This window comes from Fundulus heteroclitus, chromosome 19 (genome assembly GCF_011125445.2).
Source record: "Fundulus heteroclitus isolate FHET01 chromosome 19, MU-UCD_Fhet_4.1, whole genome shotgun sequence".
Lineage (NCBI taxonomy): Eukaryota > Metazoa > Chordata > Actinopteri > Cyprinodontiformes > Fundulidae > Fundulus > Fundulus heteroclitus.
The window spans coordinates 15978415-15995958 of record NC_046379.1 but is presented as its reverse complement, the minus strand read 5'-3'; positions in this window follow the sequence as shown (position 1 = coordinate 15995958).

The following is a 17544-nucleotide window of genomic DNA, read 5'->3' as shown; positions in this document are numbered from 1 at the left end:
CTGTTGGTCCAGCTGCCTGTTCTGCTTCGCTCCACTAATTGGTGGGAGCAGCATCACCTGCGCTACTCTGATTGATTGATCAGTGTGCACCTGATTCTTGAAAGCCATTGTGTAAGTAGATCATCCAGCGTTCCTTGCTTGCCTGCCTGTAAGTGACCTTGCTTCGTGTTGTGGATTTACCTGTTTGCCTTGCCCCTGTCAGACTCTCCAGTTGGCCTCTGGGTTCTGGATATAGACCTCCTGATTTGTTTGCTGGCTAAGCCCTTTCTCTTGCAGCTGTGTTAACTCTGCATTCCTCTGGTTTTGATCCACGACTGGAAATTTGTTCTCCCTCTGCCTTGCCCTGAAGCTGTTGGGTGTGATATGTGTGTGTGTATTAATTTATGCAAATGGCTTATTTTACTAATCAGGTAATCTATTTGATTATGTTTTCAATTGATCTAAAAAGAGATCCTCTTAATAAAACAAGTGTTTTGAAGTTCAAAAACATTAGCATTTATTGCTCATTTTAAATGGTAAAAACATGTTAGAAAATGTAACACTAATAATTATTTTTGCTGAGTGATCTATTAATTTTGACAGATTAATAATTGGGTAGCAAATGGTGCTTAAAGTGTAACTCACCCCCTCACCAGAGCCTTACTCGGCCCAATCTCATACTTTTTAGATATACCGACAGGAGGCGGGTCCCAATGAATCAGAAAACGTGCAGGGGGCAAGACCACTGTTTAACCCTATGGGGGTGCCACACTCATGGTTTTTGACCCTAAAGCAGGATTTAAACAAATATGCAATAAATTGTCAAAATAATCACCATGATATGTAGACAGCACTATAAAACAACAATGTTAACAATTTTTTAGCAAAAAAAAGTTGATTTGGGGGTGAGTTACCCTTTGAAAGGAGATTGGTGAACCTAAAAATATCCTACTGGAACATATTTACAAAGGTTTATCATTTCAAAGGCAAAATGTAAATTTCTTTATTCTTTTTTCTTTTTCTAAAACAATATACTCCTCACTGTTTAAAAATTAAAGAACAAATATGACCTTTATGAAGGATTGGCAAGAAGTTTGACAGAAGCTATGAGGGGGACACAGCAAAAATGAGTTAGCCATTGATATTTTTAACCTACATGCAAAGCAGCATGTGTGATGGAAAATCACCCTGAACACACCATCCCCACGTTGAAAGATGGCTGTGGCAGCATCACTCTGCAGTGAGGTGTTTCTTTAGCAGGGAAAGGGGAGTTGGAGAAAGTTGCCGGGAAGATGATTGGACCTAAAAACTTAGCAAACCTGGAAGAGAAGGAGTTGGGGACTGCGAAAGACTTAAGGCTAGGCCTGTTGTTCAACCTTCAGCACAATAAAGATGCAGCCAGGTCTACAGTGTCAGGGTTTAATCAAAGTATATTTATGTGGTGAAATGCCCCAGCCAAAGTCAAGTTCTAAATCCAATTAAAAAGGTTTAGCAAATCTGTCACTTAACGGTTGTGGCTCACAGAAAAAAAAACTCTAATCTGAGTAAGGCTGAATTTGCTCAAAGGGTAATTTTTTTGTAAAACCATGAATCCTTTTCCTTCTACCTTACAGTTTTGCTCCATTTGGTGTTTATATATCACAAAATATCTCAATAAACTTTGTTTGTAGTTGCAATGTGACAGAGTAACGAATGCACCTATAAGTCAAGATGTATTAATACTTTTGCCAAAACTCAACAAAACGTTGACAGTGCACGTTTTAAAGCATAAAACAACACTGTTCCTGAATTAGAATAATGGTGCATTTATTTCTGAAATATTCTGTTACTAAAGCTGTTTCACATTCAAAGTTCAGCCATCTATTGCCAGCAATTCACAACAGTTGCGCTCGACACAGATTCTTGGTCGGACGAACAGAAGAATGTTAAATGGCGTAGGTGTGTGAAAGTGACCCGCTGGTCGTGGAGTTAAAATGCCTGCTATTCCCTCTGCAGCTCTTCCCTGAATACAAGCACTTTCCTCTCCTCAGTATACAAACACACTCAAGATACGTGCAGACCGGGCAGTGCAAGCAAAAGCAGCAGAGCAAGGGAGGGAGGGAAAGAAAAGGGCTGACAGACACAAGAGCTGACTTCACAAGACAAATCGTGTTCAGTCCCTTGTGAGGAAGCCGTCCATGACACGTCACCAGACACAAGCTTCACACGATTTAAACACGGCGCCTCAGATCAGCTGTCCCGACGATTTCAAGCTCGTCATCACGATGGTAATGACACTGGCACAAGTCAAGCTTTTTTTCTTGATGTCTGTCCAAAAAGCTATTAGTTTAGCCAACATGAAAGGGACTCTTTTACAGAGACAGCTGTAACAACATCAACATCGCTGATTACATTTATATGTGATAGAGATATCTAACATTCAGCCCTGTGATTTCTCATTTCCAACAAACTTTTTCACATTTAGTAACATTACAAACCAAACTTCAATATATTTTTTTGGGATTTGTTGTTGCTGACCAGCTCAAAGTAAAGCATAGGTGTGAAGGGAGGGAAAATGGATACACGTTTTTATTAACTTTTTCATAACTATAGTCTGTAAAGTGTGGAATACAAATGCATTCAGCAACCCTTTATTCTTTTGTTTTTTTTCTTCTGTCAAAAGTACCACCAGTTTTCAGCAGACAGTGATTATTTTGATACTTAGATATTTAGATAATTGTCATAATTCTTTTTACATCCTTTTTTCTGTCTTTTACAAACAAGCAGAGCAGCAAATAGCTTTTTCTCCATGCCAGGAGCAATTCCCTCATTCGCTCCTAAATAAAATCCAGTGCAACTAGTTGCCTTCATTAGTAAGCTAATGGATATATAGATTAAACCTGAATGTAATTTAATCTCATTCTAAGTGCAGCTGTTCTGTGAAGGCCTCAGAGGTTTGTTGGAGCACATTAATGAATAAACAGCATCATGAAGACCAAGAACCACAGCAGGCAGGTCATGGATAAAGTTGTGGAGACATTTAAAGCTGGGTTAGGTTGTAGAGAAATATGGCAAGGTTTAAACATCTCACTAATGGTTGTTCAAAACATTTTCTGAAATTGGAAAGACTATGGCACAACTGAAAACCTACCAGACTTGTCTGCTCATCTAATCTGACAGGCCAGGCAAAAAAACCAACAGCAACAGAAAGCCAAGAGGCGCATTGCAACTCCGAGAGCTACAGAAAACCAGGTGAGAGGATCTTTAGGCAGGCCAATACTTAGTGATTTGTGCTTTACAGAGCTAGTTTTATGGAAAAGTGGCAAGAAGAAAGCCATTGTTAAAATAAAAGTCATAGGAAATCATGTTTTCCAGGACATCAGTTAGAGCAGGAAACTAACACGCCATATCACCCTGGTTATTCCCACAATGAAACATGGCAGCAGCAGCAGCAGCATGGGATAAGGATATTGGTCCGATATTATTATTATTATTATTATTATTATTATTATTATTATTATTATTATTATTATTATTATTATTGTGGAATAAAACCTGTTATAGGTTGAAAAAGACTTAAGACTGGAGGTTAACCTTCCAGCAGATCATCAACCCTAAACGTTCTCTCAGAGCTACAATGGAATGGTATAAATCAAGACTATTTAAGCCTTCAGAGGCATTTATACAAGCACTACTGAATAAAAGTGTAGCTCGTTTTCTTGCAAAGTCAGTTTCACTTGGGGGGGGTGGGATCTCAGTATGCCTCAAGTGAACAAATTGCAGCGCAATCCGCAATGACTTCAGTGTAGGGCATTATGGGTAAACACAATCATAACAAACATCAGCAGAGATGGATTGAAGTGAGATATGGAGTGAGGACGAGGTAAATACTCTGATTGAAAAATGGTTGAACAAAAATCCATTACAAAAACAGTAATGTTTCTAAACTAATTAGTGGGGAAATGGAGGCTCTGGGGTTCGCCCGTACAACAGAGTAGTGCCACACAAAGGAGAAAAACTCCGCCAACTATTTATGAAAATATGACAAGCTTAGCAAAAGTGTTTGTTCAGAAGAAGAAAGGGACAAGTTTCCTTAGAATGAGTGGCAAATAGATTCTCAGCTTCACGACTAACCTTGCCTGTAAGCTGAATTCTTGCAGTATTTGTGCGTTCATGTCCTGCTCCCGCCTCAACCATTCAGGACCAAACCAAAAACGGTTCGAGCCAATCATGTTGCAATATTATGGTTTAAGAGGGGGACACACAGTTGTGACAAAAGCAAGAACTGCCAAGCCCACAGGCAGTCTTACATAAACATGGCAGTACAGGAGGATAACCAGCTTTACCTTGGAGTTATACACTCCAACCTGATGCCCCGTCGCCACAACCAGAGACAACGGCAGAGATTTGGCAAAGAGTGAACAGGGAAAGTTTAGAATGATTTATTTTTAATGTGGTTCTACTATGTTGTAAAGCTTGACCGAGGTAAAAACAGCTGGAGCTAACAGGCTAGTCCCACTAGCATTCTGGAAACAAAGCTTTGCTGATGTGGTCTGAGTGTTTTTACGGTAATAAAAAAAACTTTATTTCCAGAAGGGTTTTATACACCGATGGGAACTGCCGTTCAATAGTGCTACGAGCGTTAGAACATCATTAATAGGGAAAAATAATGTCAATTTAATGGTGTTAATGGTGTAACGTTAGGATCAAGCTCAAGCTAATGTGAACATTGTCCACATGAAGTGCCCAGACACTGCATTACCGGTGGATTGTTTTTAGCTTGGTGGTTTAATCATAAGTTACCAATTCGTGCCTTAATAATTTCCCTGGAGAAATAATTACATTAAGAAAAATCAAGTGTCTTAAAGGCTATTGATTTCTACTTAGCGAATCCTTTAAATGTTATTTCCTCGAATATTGTTTTATATAACTAAGATTTGCATTGTGAATGGGTTGACACACATATCAAATGCTGTTCTAAATTAGATAAACTAATTTAACCTCATTCCAAGTTATTTAAGATGAACTTTGCTTATCTAACTTGGATCTGCAGTGAACCAGGTTTCACTGAACATTTTTTGGTTCTACCATGACAAAATGGGAAAAAATACACGTTATGAATACATTTAAAGACACACATCAACAGGAGTGGATCTGACGCTGTATGTTTGCACAACACTACACATAAATGCAGGGAAATTGCTTGAGAGTAGAGAAATGTAAGCCATCTTAGAATTAGATGGAAAAGCAGGTTTGCACTTTTTTGGCTTGTGCAAATACCTCTGTGAGTTTTCCACAAGGCCTACTGTTCCCAACTCTTGGCTAGTCCGTGAAATACATTTTAACGTTGTGTCCCAAAGCAGACAAAGTTAATTTACGACATCTTTATTCTGAAAATGTCCATGCCATGACTCAACATGATCCTGAGGTCTTATTTGTACAGGCCTGCTTCAGTGAATGTCAAGTAGGCACAGAGTGGGGCAACATTCAATGCATTCAAAAAGAATTGTAATGAAAAGCTACCTCATTGTCTTCAAGTTTAAAATAGAAAAGATGATGGAGTGAAGTGAAAATGGTGCCAATTGAAGCACATCCGCAACAACATCCATGTAGTTTCTAACAATACACAAACACTAGTGAGTTCAATGGGCTATAGACACTCAGCAGGAAGACAAAACATGATTTTTGATGGTGCAACCACATGAACACGGAAACCGACGTGCAATTTAAGAAGGCACATGAGATCAGTGTTGTGTCAGTAATTGCATTCCTTCATCCACTGATTCCACCCCCGCAAGCTCAGCATGACTGCGTAACGTTGCAACACAGAGAGCTCAGAGCGATCCTCCTGTTGCTATAATTTGCTTTTATTCCCTCTGTGTGAGGCCCTGACATCTACTTTGTTAATCTTCAGATGCTTATAGGTGGACTTGTTGCGTGGGAGTAGGTGTACATGCGGACATCTGCTGGGCTGAAGTGAGCTTTAAAGAAATCATACACTTTATTAATTAAGACCCTGGCCATTTTTACAAAGACTTGATCAAACGGATTACTTGGTTAAATAGAGGGGAAGGCTCAAGCAGAATGAGGGTCTGGGAAATGCATGGAAAGGTTGAAAAACTTGGCTATGACCTCTGACTGACAGAGGGTTCTGTTGCAAATCAACTTCAATTCATCAGAAACAGCAGCAACTTACATTATTGTACACACAACTATTAACTAACTGCATAGCAACATGCATATTAGTGGTATAATAACTCTTAATTACTCATTATTAAGTACATTTGCAAAGAACACAATCCTACAAGGAAAAGACCATTGATTAAGAGTTTCTCAAAATAGTCCACTAATTATTGTACGTTGCTAGTAAATAAGGAGGATGAAACTTCAAGTAAAATTTGAGTTTAATAATATCTTGTCAATGCAGGCCTCGTGACGGAAAAGGAAAAAGATGATGTATATAGATCTGAGAAATCATTTAATATATCTCAAATTAAGCTAATACTTTGGTCAAGTCCTAAATTCATGCTGACTGAAATGCTGATAGTGCCCATATAACAATTAACTTTAGTCATAAACTGTTCCCCTTACTGCCCTAAGTGGTGGCCTAGTGGTTTGAGCATTGCACTTGCGTCCTGGAGGTTTTGGGATTGACTTCCACAAACTGCCACTCAGGGTTCTGGCCACACAATGTTCCCCAGGTGCCACACAGTGGCAGCCCATTGCTCCCTAAGGAATGGGTTAAATGCAAAGGACAATTTTCATTGTAATGTATGTTGCAGTGACAATAAAGAGTATTATTATTATTACTATTAGTAGTAGTAGTAGTATAAATATTACTAAAGCATTGCTCATTAGTAGTTTATAAGTAGGTTGATATGTGTTAATCCATATACTGTCGTGAAAAAATTTGGACATTACATTAAATATTTATTACATTACTAAGAAGTGTTCACATATGGGTAGGTTAACGTGCGCAGTCTGTTTCTGATTGTAGGCCTCAGTTTCGGGCGTAACTTGTACTGCAGTAACAGCATGAATGAGTTACTGTTGGCTATATCCCTAAAAGGCAGTCATGTCCACCGCATTTTGGCCACACACAATTTAAAAGGTCACATATCTTCCTCTGAACATATATTCCCATAATCATCAATAATGCTCCATTGAAGGCATAACAATTGACAATTAATGGAATAAAACCATTTCTGAGTTGACAACATTGCTATCGGTTCACTAAAAACAGGGAAGTAACTTCTCACATCTGAACATTCTTTCATCCAAAAATGTTTTGGCATTCCAAGCAAGAATGGCTGTTGTGGTTAAAGTTTTGACAGAATTTTTTTTTTTATACCACATTTAAGAAACCAAACTGGACCAGCTAGGTGTAATGCATAGCTATCCAAGAGCGAACGTGGTTGAACAAAGATTGCAGCCTGCAGAAGTCTCAATGGTTTAGTGAAGAAAAACGTCAACAACCAAAAAGTTTTTGTGCCCAAAGTGAGGAAAATTATGCTTATACAGTGTATTTGATTTGGTAAATTATTCACTGGTATTTGTGGAAAGCTTTTCTTTTTCTTCTAGACTCCATTTCCTGATCACTCAGGTTTCCTTTTTCTGATTTAAAAATCTGTTTGATGATTTGAAAAATGCGACTGTCAGAAACATACAAACAGGAAAAACCTGGCATATCTTTAAACCTGAGCTATGAATCCCTGCAGCTCCTCCAGAGTTACCATGGGTCTCTTGGCTGCTTTTCTGATTAATGCCATTCTTGTCCATTCTGTCAGACAATGTGGACGGCCATGCCCTGTCGATTTCTGGTTGTGCCACATTCTTCCTATTTTCAGCTGATGGACTGAACTCTGCAGCATGACATCTTCATATTTGGGGTGTTGTTTTATAGCCTAACCCAGCCTCAAATTCTCTATAAGTTTATCCCTGACCTGTCTGCTGGATTTCTCATGTTTCTCAGTAAGCTGTATGTTTACTAATTAACCTCTAGTTCCTTTACAGAACAGCTTGATTTTAAAGTAGATTCAATTGTAGACAGGACAAATTAAGTGACTTCTGAAGGCTGGTTGTGTTGTATTTAGGGTTGAATACATGTCAATGCCACACTTTTCAGACTTTTGCAAAACTTGCTACATTTCCTTCCACTCAGTTATGCACTTTGCCTTCAGCTAAAATCAATTCAAACTGCTGTGACCTCAAACGCCCAATCCTGCCAAATGTCCCTCGCCTCAACTCCTTGAGGTTGAATGTCTGATTGCTTGAGAGAAGCACCTCAAGAAAATGACTAGACTTTTGCACAGTACTGTACATAACTGTATTTTATTCATGAAAAAAGTTTTTGAAGCCGGTCACTGTGTGACGTCGTCTCAGTGGGAGCATCAGTGACAACAGTAGCTGTGACAGCACCATCAGTGCCAAGCAGGACACGGTGACCTCTCTGCAGCCACGAGCCCCTAAGACATGAGTAAAGTGAACGCGTTTACTCGAGATAAAATAACAAAACAGCCTCGCATCTCCTAGAGGTAAACAAGAACACCTTGGCCATCCTGCTGCTATTCTATGAATATTTATTAAACCGATTCTTCTACTCTTCTTCCCTCTTTCCTCTGTCCACAGAAGTGTTTTCTTGGAGAGCTGGATCTTCAGTGGATTTGGAAATCAGGAGTCAAAGGGGCAAAAAGCAGATGCAGAAGCAGCTTAGCGGGGTTTTCTCAATCAATCCTAGTTGTTTCATCTCAGCTGAGCTGTGCACACCAACAGCTCTCTGAAAAGGTGGATCCAGAAGTGGCTTTGATGAAGTCTTGGGGGGGGGGGGGGGGGGGGGTCAGTAAATGTCTTGTTTGTTTGTTTGTTTGTTTGTTTGTTTGTTTGTTTGTTTGTGTATGACATAATCAGCAGTTTTTGTGATCCCACTGAGAATATTCCAACCTTGAGTAAACTAGACTGAATCATACAAATGTCCACAAATGAATCAGTCTCACAATCAGTCTTTGGAATTAATTCTTCAGCTTTCCCCCCTGAGCCAATCTTTATCACTTATTTAAAGGAGGATATGGAGATAACGGTATATTAGGGTGTGTTTAGAGCTAATCAAAGATAATTACACTTCAATCAAAACTCTAATGAGAATCATTTGGGGATAATAAACAGTGTAATCAGCAATTCATTTCTCATTAACTTGTAACTAAATGGGATAAGGAAACACACAAAGAAACATCTAACAAATAAAAACAACAATTTTAATTGTACCCAAAAGCTACAACTAAAGCTTATAAGTTTTATTACCAGAGAATTAAACATTCTATAAAATATTGTTATAACTGGTTAGGACATAACATTTATGACGGGTTTGATCAACCTTCAGGAGCCTAAAGAAAATAATTTAACCGCCTGTTTTTAACTCTGATATCTATGTTAATCTGAGACTAGAACAAAAAACCAGATGAAACCCATGTTCAGACCTGATGGCTCTCCGCCAGTGATAGAAGTGAGAAGCATGGCTTTATGGCTGGAACGGGCTGTGAATTTTCTCACGTACCCAACTTGGGCTTCACCAATCTCCATTCTCTCTTGGCATCACTGTCTGGAAAATTGTAACAAAAAGAGCCGTTCGATCACCAATAACGGCAAACTCTGCAGCAGGCCGGCTTACAGTTTTGACCCTGGCCGTTTTATGTTTTTGTGGGTCATAATTTTTGATCGCCAACAAAACAAAAGATGGATACAAATGAAAATAAATGCCTAAAGAAAGACTCATAGCACTTGATCATGACTTGGAGGAAAAACAGAAGTCTTGTAGGACCAGTGCAGCAAAGAGTACAATGCCCAAAAAAAAAAAACATTTATCTGACCTTTATCTGAAAAACGGGAAGGCTTTTCCAAGGGTCATGAGGTTCTGTCAGTCTGTGGACTCAGCATCACACTGGGAGACCAGGTTTCTGGAGAAGGAGATGTCACAAGCAAGGGGCTGGTTAACCAATCAGAAGCTGATGGGGATAAAGTGACAGAAACGTCACCATAGACAGCCAAATAAAACTATAAACCATAACATATCTTTAGACTGTGGAAAACCAAAAATATCAACATTCATCACCCAAGACACAAAATTAGTTTCTCATTCAAAATTTAAAACATGCAATGAAAATGTAAACTAGTTTGAACAAAAGGTCCACATTAAGAGCTTAACGCAGGGGTGTCAAACATACGGCCCGCGGGCCGGATCCGGCCCGCCGAACAATTTAGTCCGGCCCTGTGGCTTAATGCATTATCATTATAATTTTTTTTTTTCTTTTTTTTTTTTTTTTTCCCCAGTGTCCTGTCTGGCAATGTGGCAATAACAATTTTTGTCTTAATGCCAAAAAGAGCTCATCAGATTTGACTTTCACAAGTGGAGCAGTACTGCTTTTGCCATAGTGCTCCGTTTGATTAATGAATGTGAATAGTTTTATTATGATTCATGCGAGTAATATCTCAAATGATATGGACACTATAATGGGAAAGTAGGAGAGGAAAGGAAGAACAAGAAGAAAAAAGAAAAGGTGAAAGAAAGAGGAGATAAAAGGAAGAGAATGATAAAACAATTATTGAAAAAAACATGTACTTCGCTTAATTGAAAATATGCAGTTCCTATATTGTCCACGAGGGGCGCTGTGTTTTAATTAGCAGATTAAGCTTCAGGTGTGGAAAAATTTAAATAATTTCTTAATTTTTATCTGTTTGATGTATTTTGTCATGTAGGACAGTGTTTTTAATTACCAAAAAATGTGAATAAATGTTTTTCAACATTGTCCAATCACTGTGATCAGTTCTTATGCATAATGCACAAGCAAATGTTTAACTGAGTAAAAGTTTTGTTGAAATTGTACATACTTTTCTTAAAAACGCTGAGGTTATTCATAATATATTGTGTAAAATTGAAATGAATTTAATATAAAAATCAACAATAAGTCCACGTTTATTAGTTCTATTTAATCTTGCAATGAGTTTACTCGTGTGGCCCTCTTGAGATCAGATAAAGCTGAATGCGGCCCCTCAACCAAAATGAGTTTGACACCCCTGGCTTAACGCATTAAGAATAGTCAACAGGTAGCCAGGAGTTATGGTAAACTGTCTCATCGGTTCTAAATTACCACAAAATTTAGATTTATGTGAAGGATATTGACATTCAAACCAAACTTCATACAACTTACCCAATCAAATACTCTTTTACCACAACGGCTCTAAACTTGGGAATAAAATTGAGCATACATATTTACAATCGAAGTGTGCGACTGAGTTCTATTCCTGATGGCTGCAGAACCATCTGATTGTGTAATCTGAGCAATAAAACATGTTTAGTGCAGCTGACATCTTCACAAAACACACAACGAAGGGAACCATGGTAAATTATTTTCACCGATGGACATTAGCTCTTCCTCATTTGAATAAGGAATGCATGCGGTGATGAATAGGCGAAGCAGCTAAGTCAGACAACTTTATTCAAATTAGACTGCTTTAAAGGAAAAAGTTGTGCTCTGAGTTACAAAATGCTTCCAATGAAACCGTGTTCACCCAGAGAGGGGAGGGGGGGTGGGGGGGGGGGGGGAAATCTCTCACTGCACTGTAACGATCTCTGAAAGTTAAATCAGTGATGTTTGACCCCAGTCACTCATTTCAACAGTAAATGGCCACTCAGAGTGTTAGTCAAAGTGCGAAAGCTGTGAATCCTGCTTTCTCTTCTTCCATTTGCTTCATGATAGTCTTTATTTTTCAAGACGGAAAGGCCCTGACCCCAAATCTCAAATCTCAAATAGGAATATCTAAAAAGACTGCGAGATGATATCGGGAACTCATTTTCAAAGAGATCACTGAACTAAAAGGGGGATGATAGGCTGGCAATGGGTAGATGAAGCATTGCCGCAATTTTAGAATGATAAGTGAGGAAAAAAGTCCAACATGGGCAGGGAAATAAGCCAGTCTAAGGGTCAGGAGTTGAGAACAAATTTAATGAGTGTTTAATTCCTCAGACGTGGTTGTATAAAACAACAAGCTGAGCAGGAGGAGACCAAAGAAGATTTCTGTCTATGCCTAACCTGACTTATATGTTTTTTTTCACAGTGAGATAGATATGGTCCATTTATAACCTGCCTTGACTTCTTAGTTATTTCCAGTCCTCTGACCTTTATCCTTTATCAGCTGGCAGGAAAGCTCACAGATATGTTCATATACTTTAAAACCTCAGTGCATGAATGCTGGGAACAGCGAGAATGAGAGCCTAATAATTACATTGTCTGGGAGATATTCTCTGACAGAATTCAGCTAATTGACAAATGCCCGTCTGCCAGTCGGCAGCACAGTTAAAACCACTGACAGGCGAAGTGAATAACATTGATTATCTCATCACAAACGAAGCTGTCAGGAGTTAGAATTCATTAGGCAGAACGTCAGGAGTCGGTCCTTGAATTTGGTGCTCTTGCAGCAGGAAACAACGGCCAAGATAGAAAAACCAAACACGCAAAAAAGGATTAAACAGGTTCAGACCAGTTGTTTGGACATGATGCGCATGCCGAAGGGGTTTTTAGCTAAAATAAAAAGAAAGAAAGATGAAGCACATGGGTGCAGGTGGAAGAGGAGTCTGGACGTGAGGCGGTGTTTCTTTCTGCCATCCATCTTGCTGCTGCTTTGCCACGTTTGACAAATGTTGCCGCAGCTGACATGCACTCCTTTCTGGCCACAATATCTCTTGATGATTCACAATGCCTCACTGCAAAACAGTTGACTCAGACGCCAAAATCTCCAGATCACACTGAAAGTGAGGATTACATGCGATCGTGATCTTTTCTAAGTCGAGCCGAGCCCGCCTCGGCCTAAGCCTGAAAACCTGACCGATGTGGCGGTTCCTCCAGGAGACGACAGCAGAGAGGAAACAAATGAATGAGATACAAATCGTCAGGGGTGTAAATAAACAGTTTATTTGTACAAGATTTACATCTTCGTCTTCCATCTGCCATATTCAGGATTAGTTGTTTGTTGTGTATTTTGTGTGAAGTTAGCGTATTAGGAATCCAGTTATGATCCAGATCTGGGACGTCTACACCCTGCCTCAGAATAAATAGCACCTCCAGCTTTAATCACTGGAGCAACCACACGTTCGTCGGAGAAAGGATTGTCCAAAAACAGCAAAGAGAGATCAGCCATCATCCAAGGTGAGAGACAAGTTTGGGATATTTTCATCCATAGAGACCCAATTTGGTTCTGTCAGATGTGAAAGAGCAATGAGTCTGACCTTGAGTGAGACGCTCTATTCTTTGTACTCTGGTTGCTGTCGGGTGCTGGGGAAGTTTCCCGATCAAAAAGGTGCCCCTGAACACTGACTTCAATCCCCTGTCCTCATTTTATCCTCTTAAATCAGAGGCAGGTATTAGAATTTAGAATTAGGCCATAACGCCAGGAAGCTCCGGATGGTTTGCATGTTTTTTTTTGTTTAATCAATAGTATGTAGATTGAAATTGATGTCGTTTTGATTTTGTCTGGTAGTGTTTTTTGTTTGTTTGTTTAATTTCACTGGTTATCGGCTGACTCACTGAAGTGTCATATTTCATGCTGGTTTGAATAGATTCTAAACTCTCGTTTAGTGTAATGTATGTAGTTCTCTGGAAAAGGAAAGCATCTCCTCTGCAGATTGAGTTTGATAAGATATGAGATTGATTAATTTATGAAAATGAATATAATTTAATCTAGTTTTACTTCATTGCAGCAGACACTTGACACCAAAGCTTGAAACGCCTTGCCTTGTTGCTCTCATCATGAGATTAGAGCTGGGCAATTATAATATGACCGTTTGAACAAATGCAGCCCAGTTGTTTGATTATTTGTCATATTACATCTCCTGAATATCACAAACATGCTGACACTTGAATATTAATAGACTGTACAGACTCAGGAGAGTGATCTCTGTTTTTTTTTTCTTTTCTAAAACCAGGGTGTTTTTTTTTTTTTGTGACAGAATTTGTTTAATATTTGAATTTTTATTTCCCGGTTTAAAACTTTATTCTTTGATGTGCTGCCATGAGAAGCTTTGAGTCGGCAAGCTACTGCCAAGTCTGATTTGTCCCATTTTCAGATGGAGGCATGTCTTCATACAAAGCTGCAAATGAACTCTGAATCTGCTGCGCTGTAATGGGATTATGAACAAGAACTCAATCATCTGCAGCTACAGCTGCTCAACGTGTCAGCAGAATTAATGGACTGCAGCTTCTTAATGTGTCAACACTGAGTGCCAATCAAACTTTTCAAACTGAGACTAAAGAGAAGCAGAAAAGTCGGAAAAGCTTTTCTAAACTTTCTGAATGAATTGTAATTTTTTTCTCTGCCCAGCACCCCCAGCTCTGCATTTATTGAATCTCCACTCTCTGGGCTGGAGTCCCAATCTTATCAGGCTGTGACAGGAACAAAAGCCGGCATCCTGCCCTCTCTGCATCCTGGTCTGGGTCGCCACCTCTGAGCGACCTGCCAGAGCTCATAATCCAAAATCATTCTGAAAGGCAGAAAAGTCGCCGTAAGCTCCGGTGTCAAGTCGGGACATATTGATGCGTGTAAAATATTCACGGCAAAGTGTCCTACTTGCTGAGAAATGGCAATTCAAGTCGGGGATTTTACCAACTGTTTTTTTTTTTTTTTGGGGGGGGGGGGGGGGTGATCCACTCTGCTTATAATGCTTGGTCAGATTTAGCTCCTACTTTGTGAGTCAAATTGATTACCACCGGGTACCTCAGCAATTTTAAATGAAATACATTGGACGTTTTTTGAATTGCCCCTGACGGCCCTGGAATGATGCTCTAAGCTTGTAATAGGCCCAGCTTACAGCTGAAGAATGAATAAATTTCCTATAATCAATGCTCAGAATTAAGATTACCTGCTGACCAATCAAAGAATGAAAGTGCTTTTATTCCCAGCATTAAGTTTTTGGGGTATCCTTCTATTAGTCCAACTATATCTGTAACTCCAAGGACCCTAAAATCCTTTTTTTAATCAAACCGAATAAAAATATTTAAATCAATGAAGGTCATATTGTAAGTATTCAAAACACTTGATCCTTTTTCACATTTTGTCACATTACAATGACTAACTTTCAACTATTTTTATTTGGATTGTATGATAAACCAACAGAAAAGAGTTAATATCTTTAAAATGAAAGTAAAATTATTTTTTGTGTTGGTTTTTAGCCCTCTTCAGGATGATGCTCCTAAGCAAAAATCCATTACAAACTATTGGTCAGTAGTTAACTAGTAAGTAGAGTCCAGTTGTGTCTAATTTAAAGTCCTTACCAGTGCAGTTGTCCCGTGAAACCCTCAGACGTTCGTTAGAGACTAAGTGTGAAGAACAACACACACACCAGACAGGTTGAGCAGAAAGTTGCAGAACAGTTTAAAACAGGCTTATCCCAAGCTTTGAACATCTCACAGAGCTCTCTTCAGTCCATTATCTGTTAATTGAGAGAATATGGCTCAACTTTAAACTCAACACATCGGCATCCACTTAAACTATTATGCCAGGCAAGGAGCGCAATTTAACTCTGGGGGAGCTATAGAGATGCATCGCTCGGGTGAGATTCTTTAAAACCTAATTGACTGAAAGTAAAGAGTGTCAAAAATAAAACCCTCACCCAAAAGAAACTCCTATAAACTAAGCCTACAAATTGCCACAAGGCATGCAGGGAACATGGCAAACGACATTTGGAAGAAGGTGGTCCGGTCAGAAGAGACCGAAATGAAATTTTTATCCGACGCACAAAACTGAAAAAAAAAAAAATGAAAAAACTAACACTGCATGTGACTATAAATACATCAACCCCTTTGGGAGCATGGGGGCCTTTCAGTCACTTCTAGTTCTTTATCAGTGTAATTAACATTAGAGGCAAGAATTTACATTTTCTGCTGTCACCTATTTACATAAAATACCTAAAATTAACTTTAACAGCATGTTTATAGGTAATTATATCCTAGAGGAAATAGAAATGTTGCTCAAGCCAAATTACCTGCTGAATGTTTGAAAATGGAAATCTTGGTGTGAGAAAATTCATCTTCAAACCACCTTCTGATATCTTTTGATCATCAAAGACTCAGATGTTTGGATAGTGACTTTTTCTTGTACCCGCAGGGAGCATCAGCATAAAAAAAAGCAATGTTTCAAAGCGCTGCAAGACAAGAGTGAACTCTGGATCTTTACAACGACGTTCCACTTCATGGCCTCCTGCTCCCACTTTTATAAGGACAGTGAACAAATTCCTCTCCCTTAGAGAATAAACAGAAATAAACAATGCTTCCTGTTGCTAAGGAGAAGCTCACAGGAGCAAACATGAAGCAGAATGTCCACAAAGACATAAGATTTACAGCTGACTTTCTGCTTCATCTGCATTAAACGGTGAAGAACGTAAGAGGCCAATTTCCAGAAGCAAATTACCCACTTGGGTTGAGTCCTTTACGTGTTTGCTGAGTGCTGAATTTAAAGGCCATTAACATTCTGTTGGCCCAGGACTCGGAGAGATCTCTGATAGTCTCACCTTCCCAAAGTAAAGAAACGGATGACATTTTAGTCCTTGTGTGTTTGAGCTTTAAATTTAATCAGGACATCAGAGTAAGCTCCATACTGCAGCTCGGTTTCTGTAATATTCAGTCAGGAGATAAAATCAAGGAGCTTCGTTTCAATTTATCCAACAGCCGATTTTGACGACAGCCGGCAAATGCCACAAAAAAGGAGCAGATTTGACTTTAACAGGTATTTTAACACTAATGTAAATAAAGGGACTATAAACTGGCATTTATAAAATACATGAAGAAGCAGATTAAGCCCAAATAAAACCTTTGGAAGACATTCAGAAAACCTAAAGAATTATTGACAAAAAGCTCTTTAAATTAGAGCTACACAATCAAATCACAATATCACTCCTGCAATCGCAAAGGATTGCATGGATGCAATATTTTGTATGACGCATTCACTCTGAGCATATTGATAATATATTTGGCCAGTTGTATATACAGTCATATTCAATAAATCTAAATATTATTAAAAAGATTTATTATTTTAGCAACTCAATTCACTTACAGAAACATGTTTTGTAAAGTAATTACACACCAACCGATGTTTCCAATCCCTTATTTCTGTTAATTATGATGATTTTCCGCTTACAGCTATTGATCCACACTCCATTTAAGATTAGAGTACCATGTCACACCAACAAATAAGGTTTTTAATACAGAAATGTGGATTTAATGAAAAGTATGTTTAATACCTGTTTAATTAAACAATTCAGTTTTAATTAATTTTATTTATAAAGCGCCACTTCACAACCCATGTTATCTCAAGGCACTTTACAAAGTCAACCATACAGACAGATTGGTTGAAAAGGTTTCTAAGGAAACCCAGCAGATTGCATCAGTCATTGACTTGCAACATTCACTCCTCCTGAAAGAGCACATAGCCACAGTGGGCAGTCACTGGCATTGGGTATGTGACTGTGCAGCAATCCCTCTTACCAAGCATGCATGTAAATGTTAAATGGACTGAACTTGTATAGCGCTTTTCCAGTAATGCTGA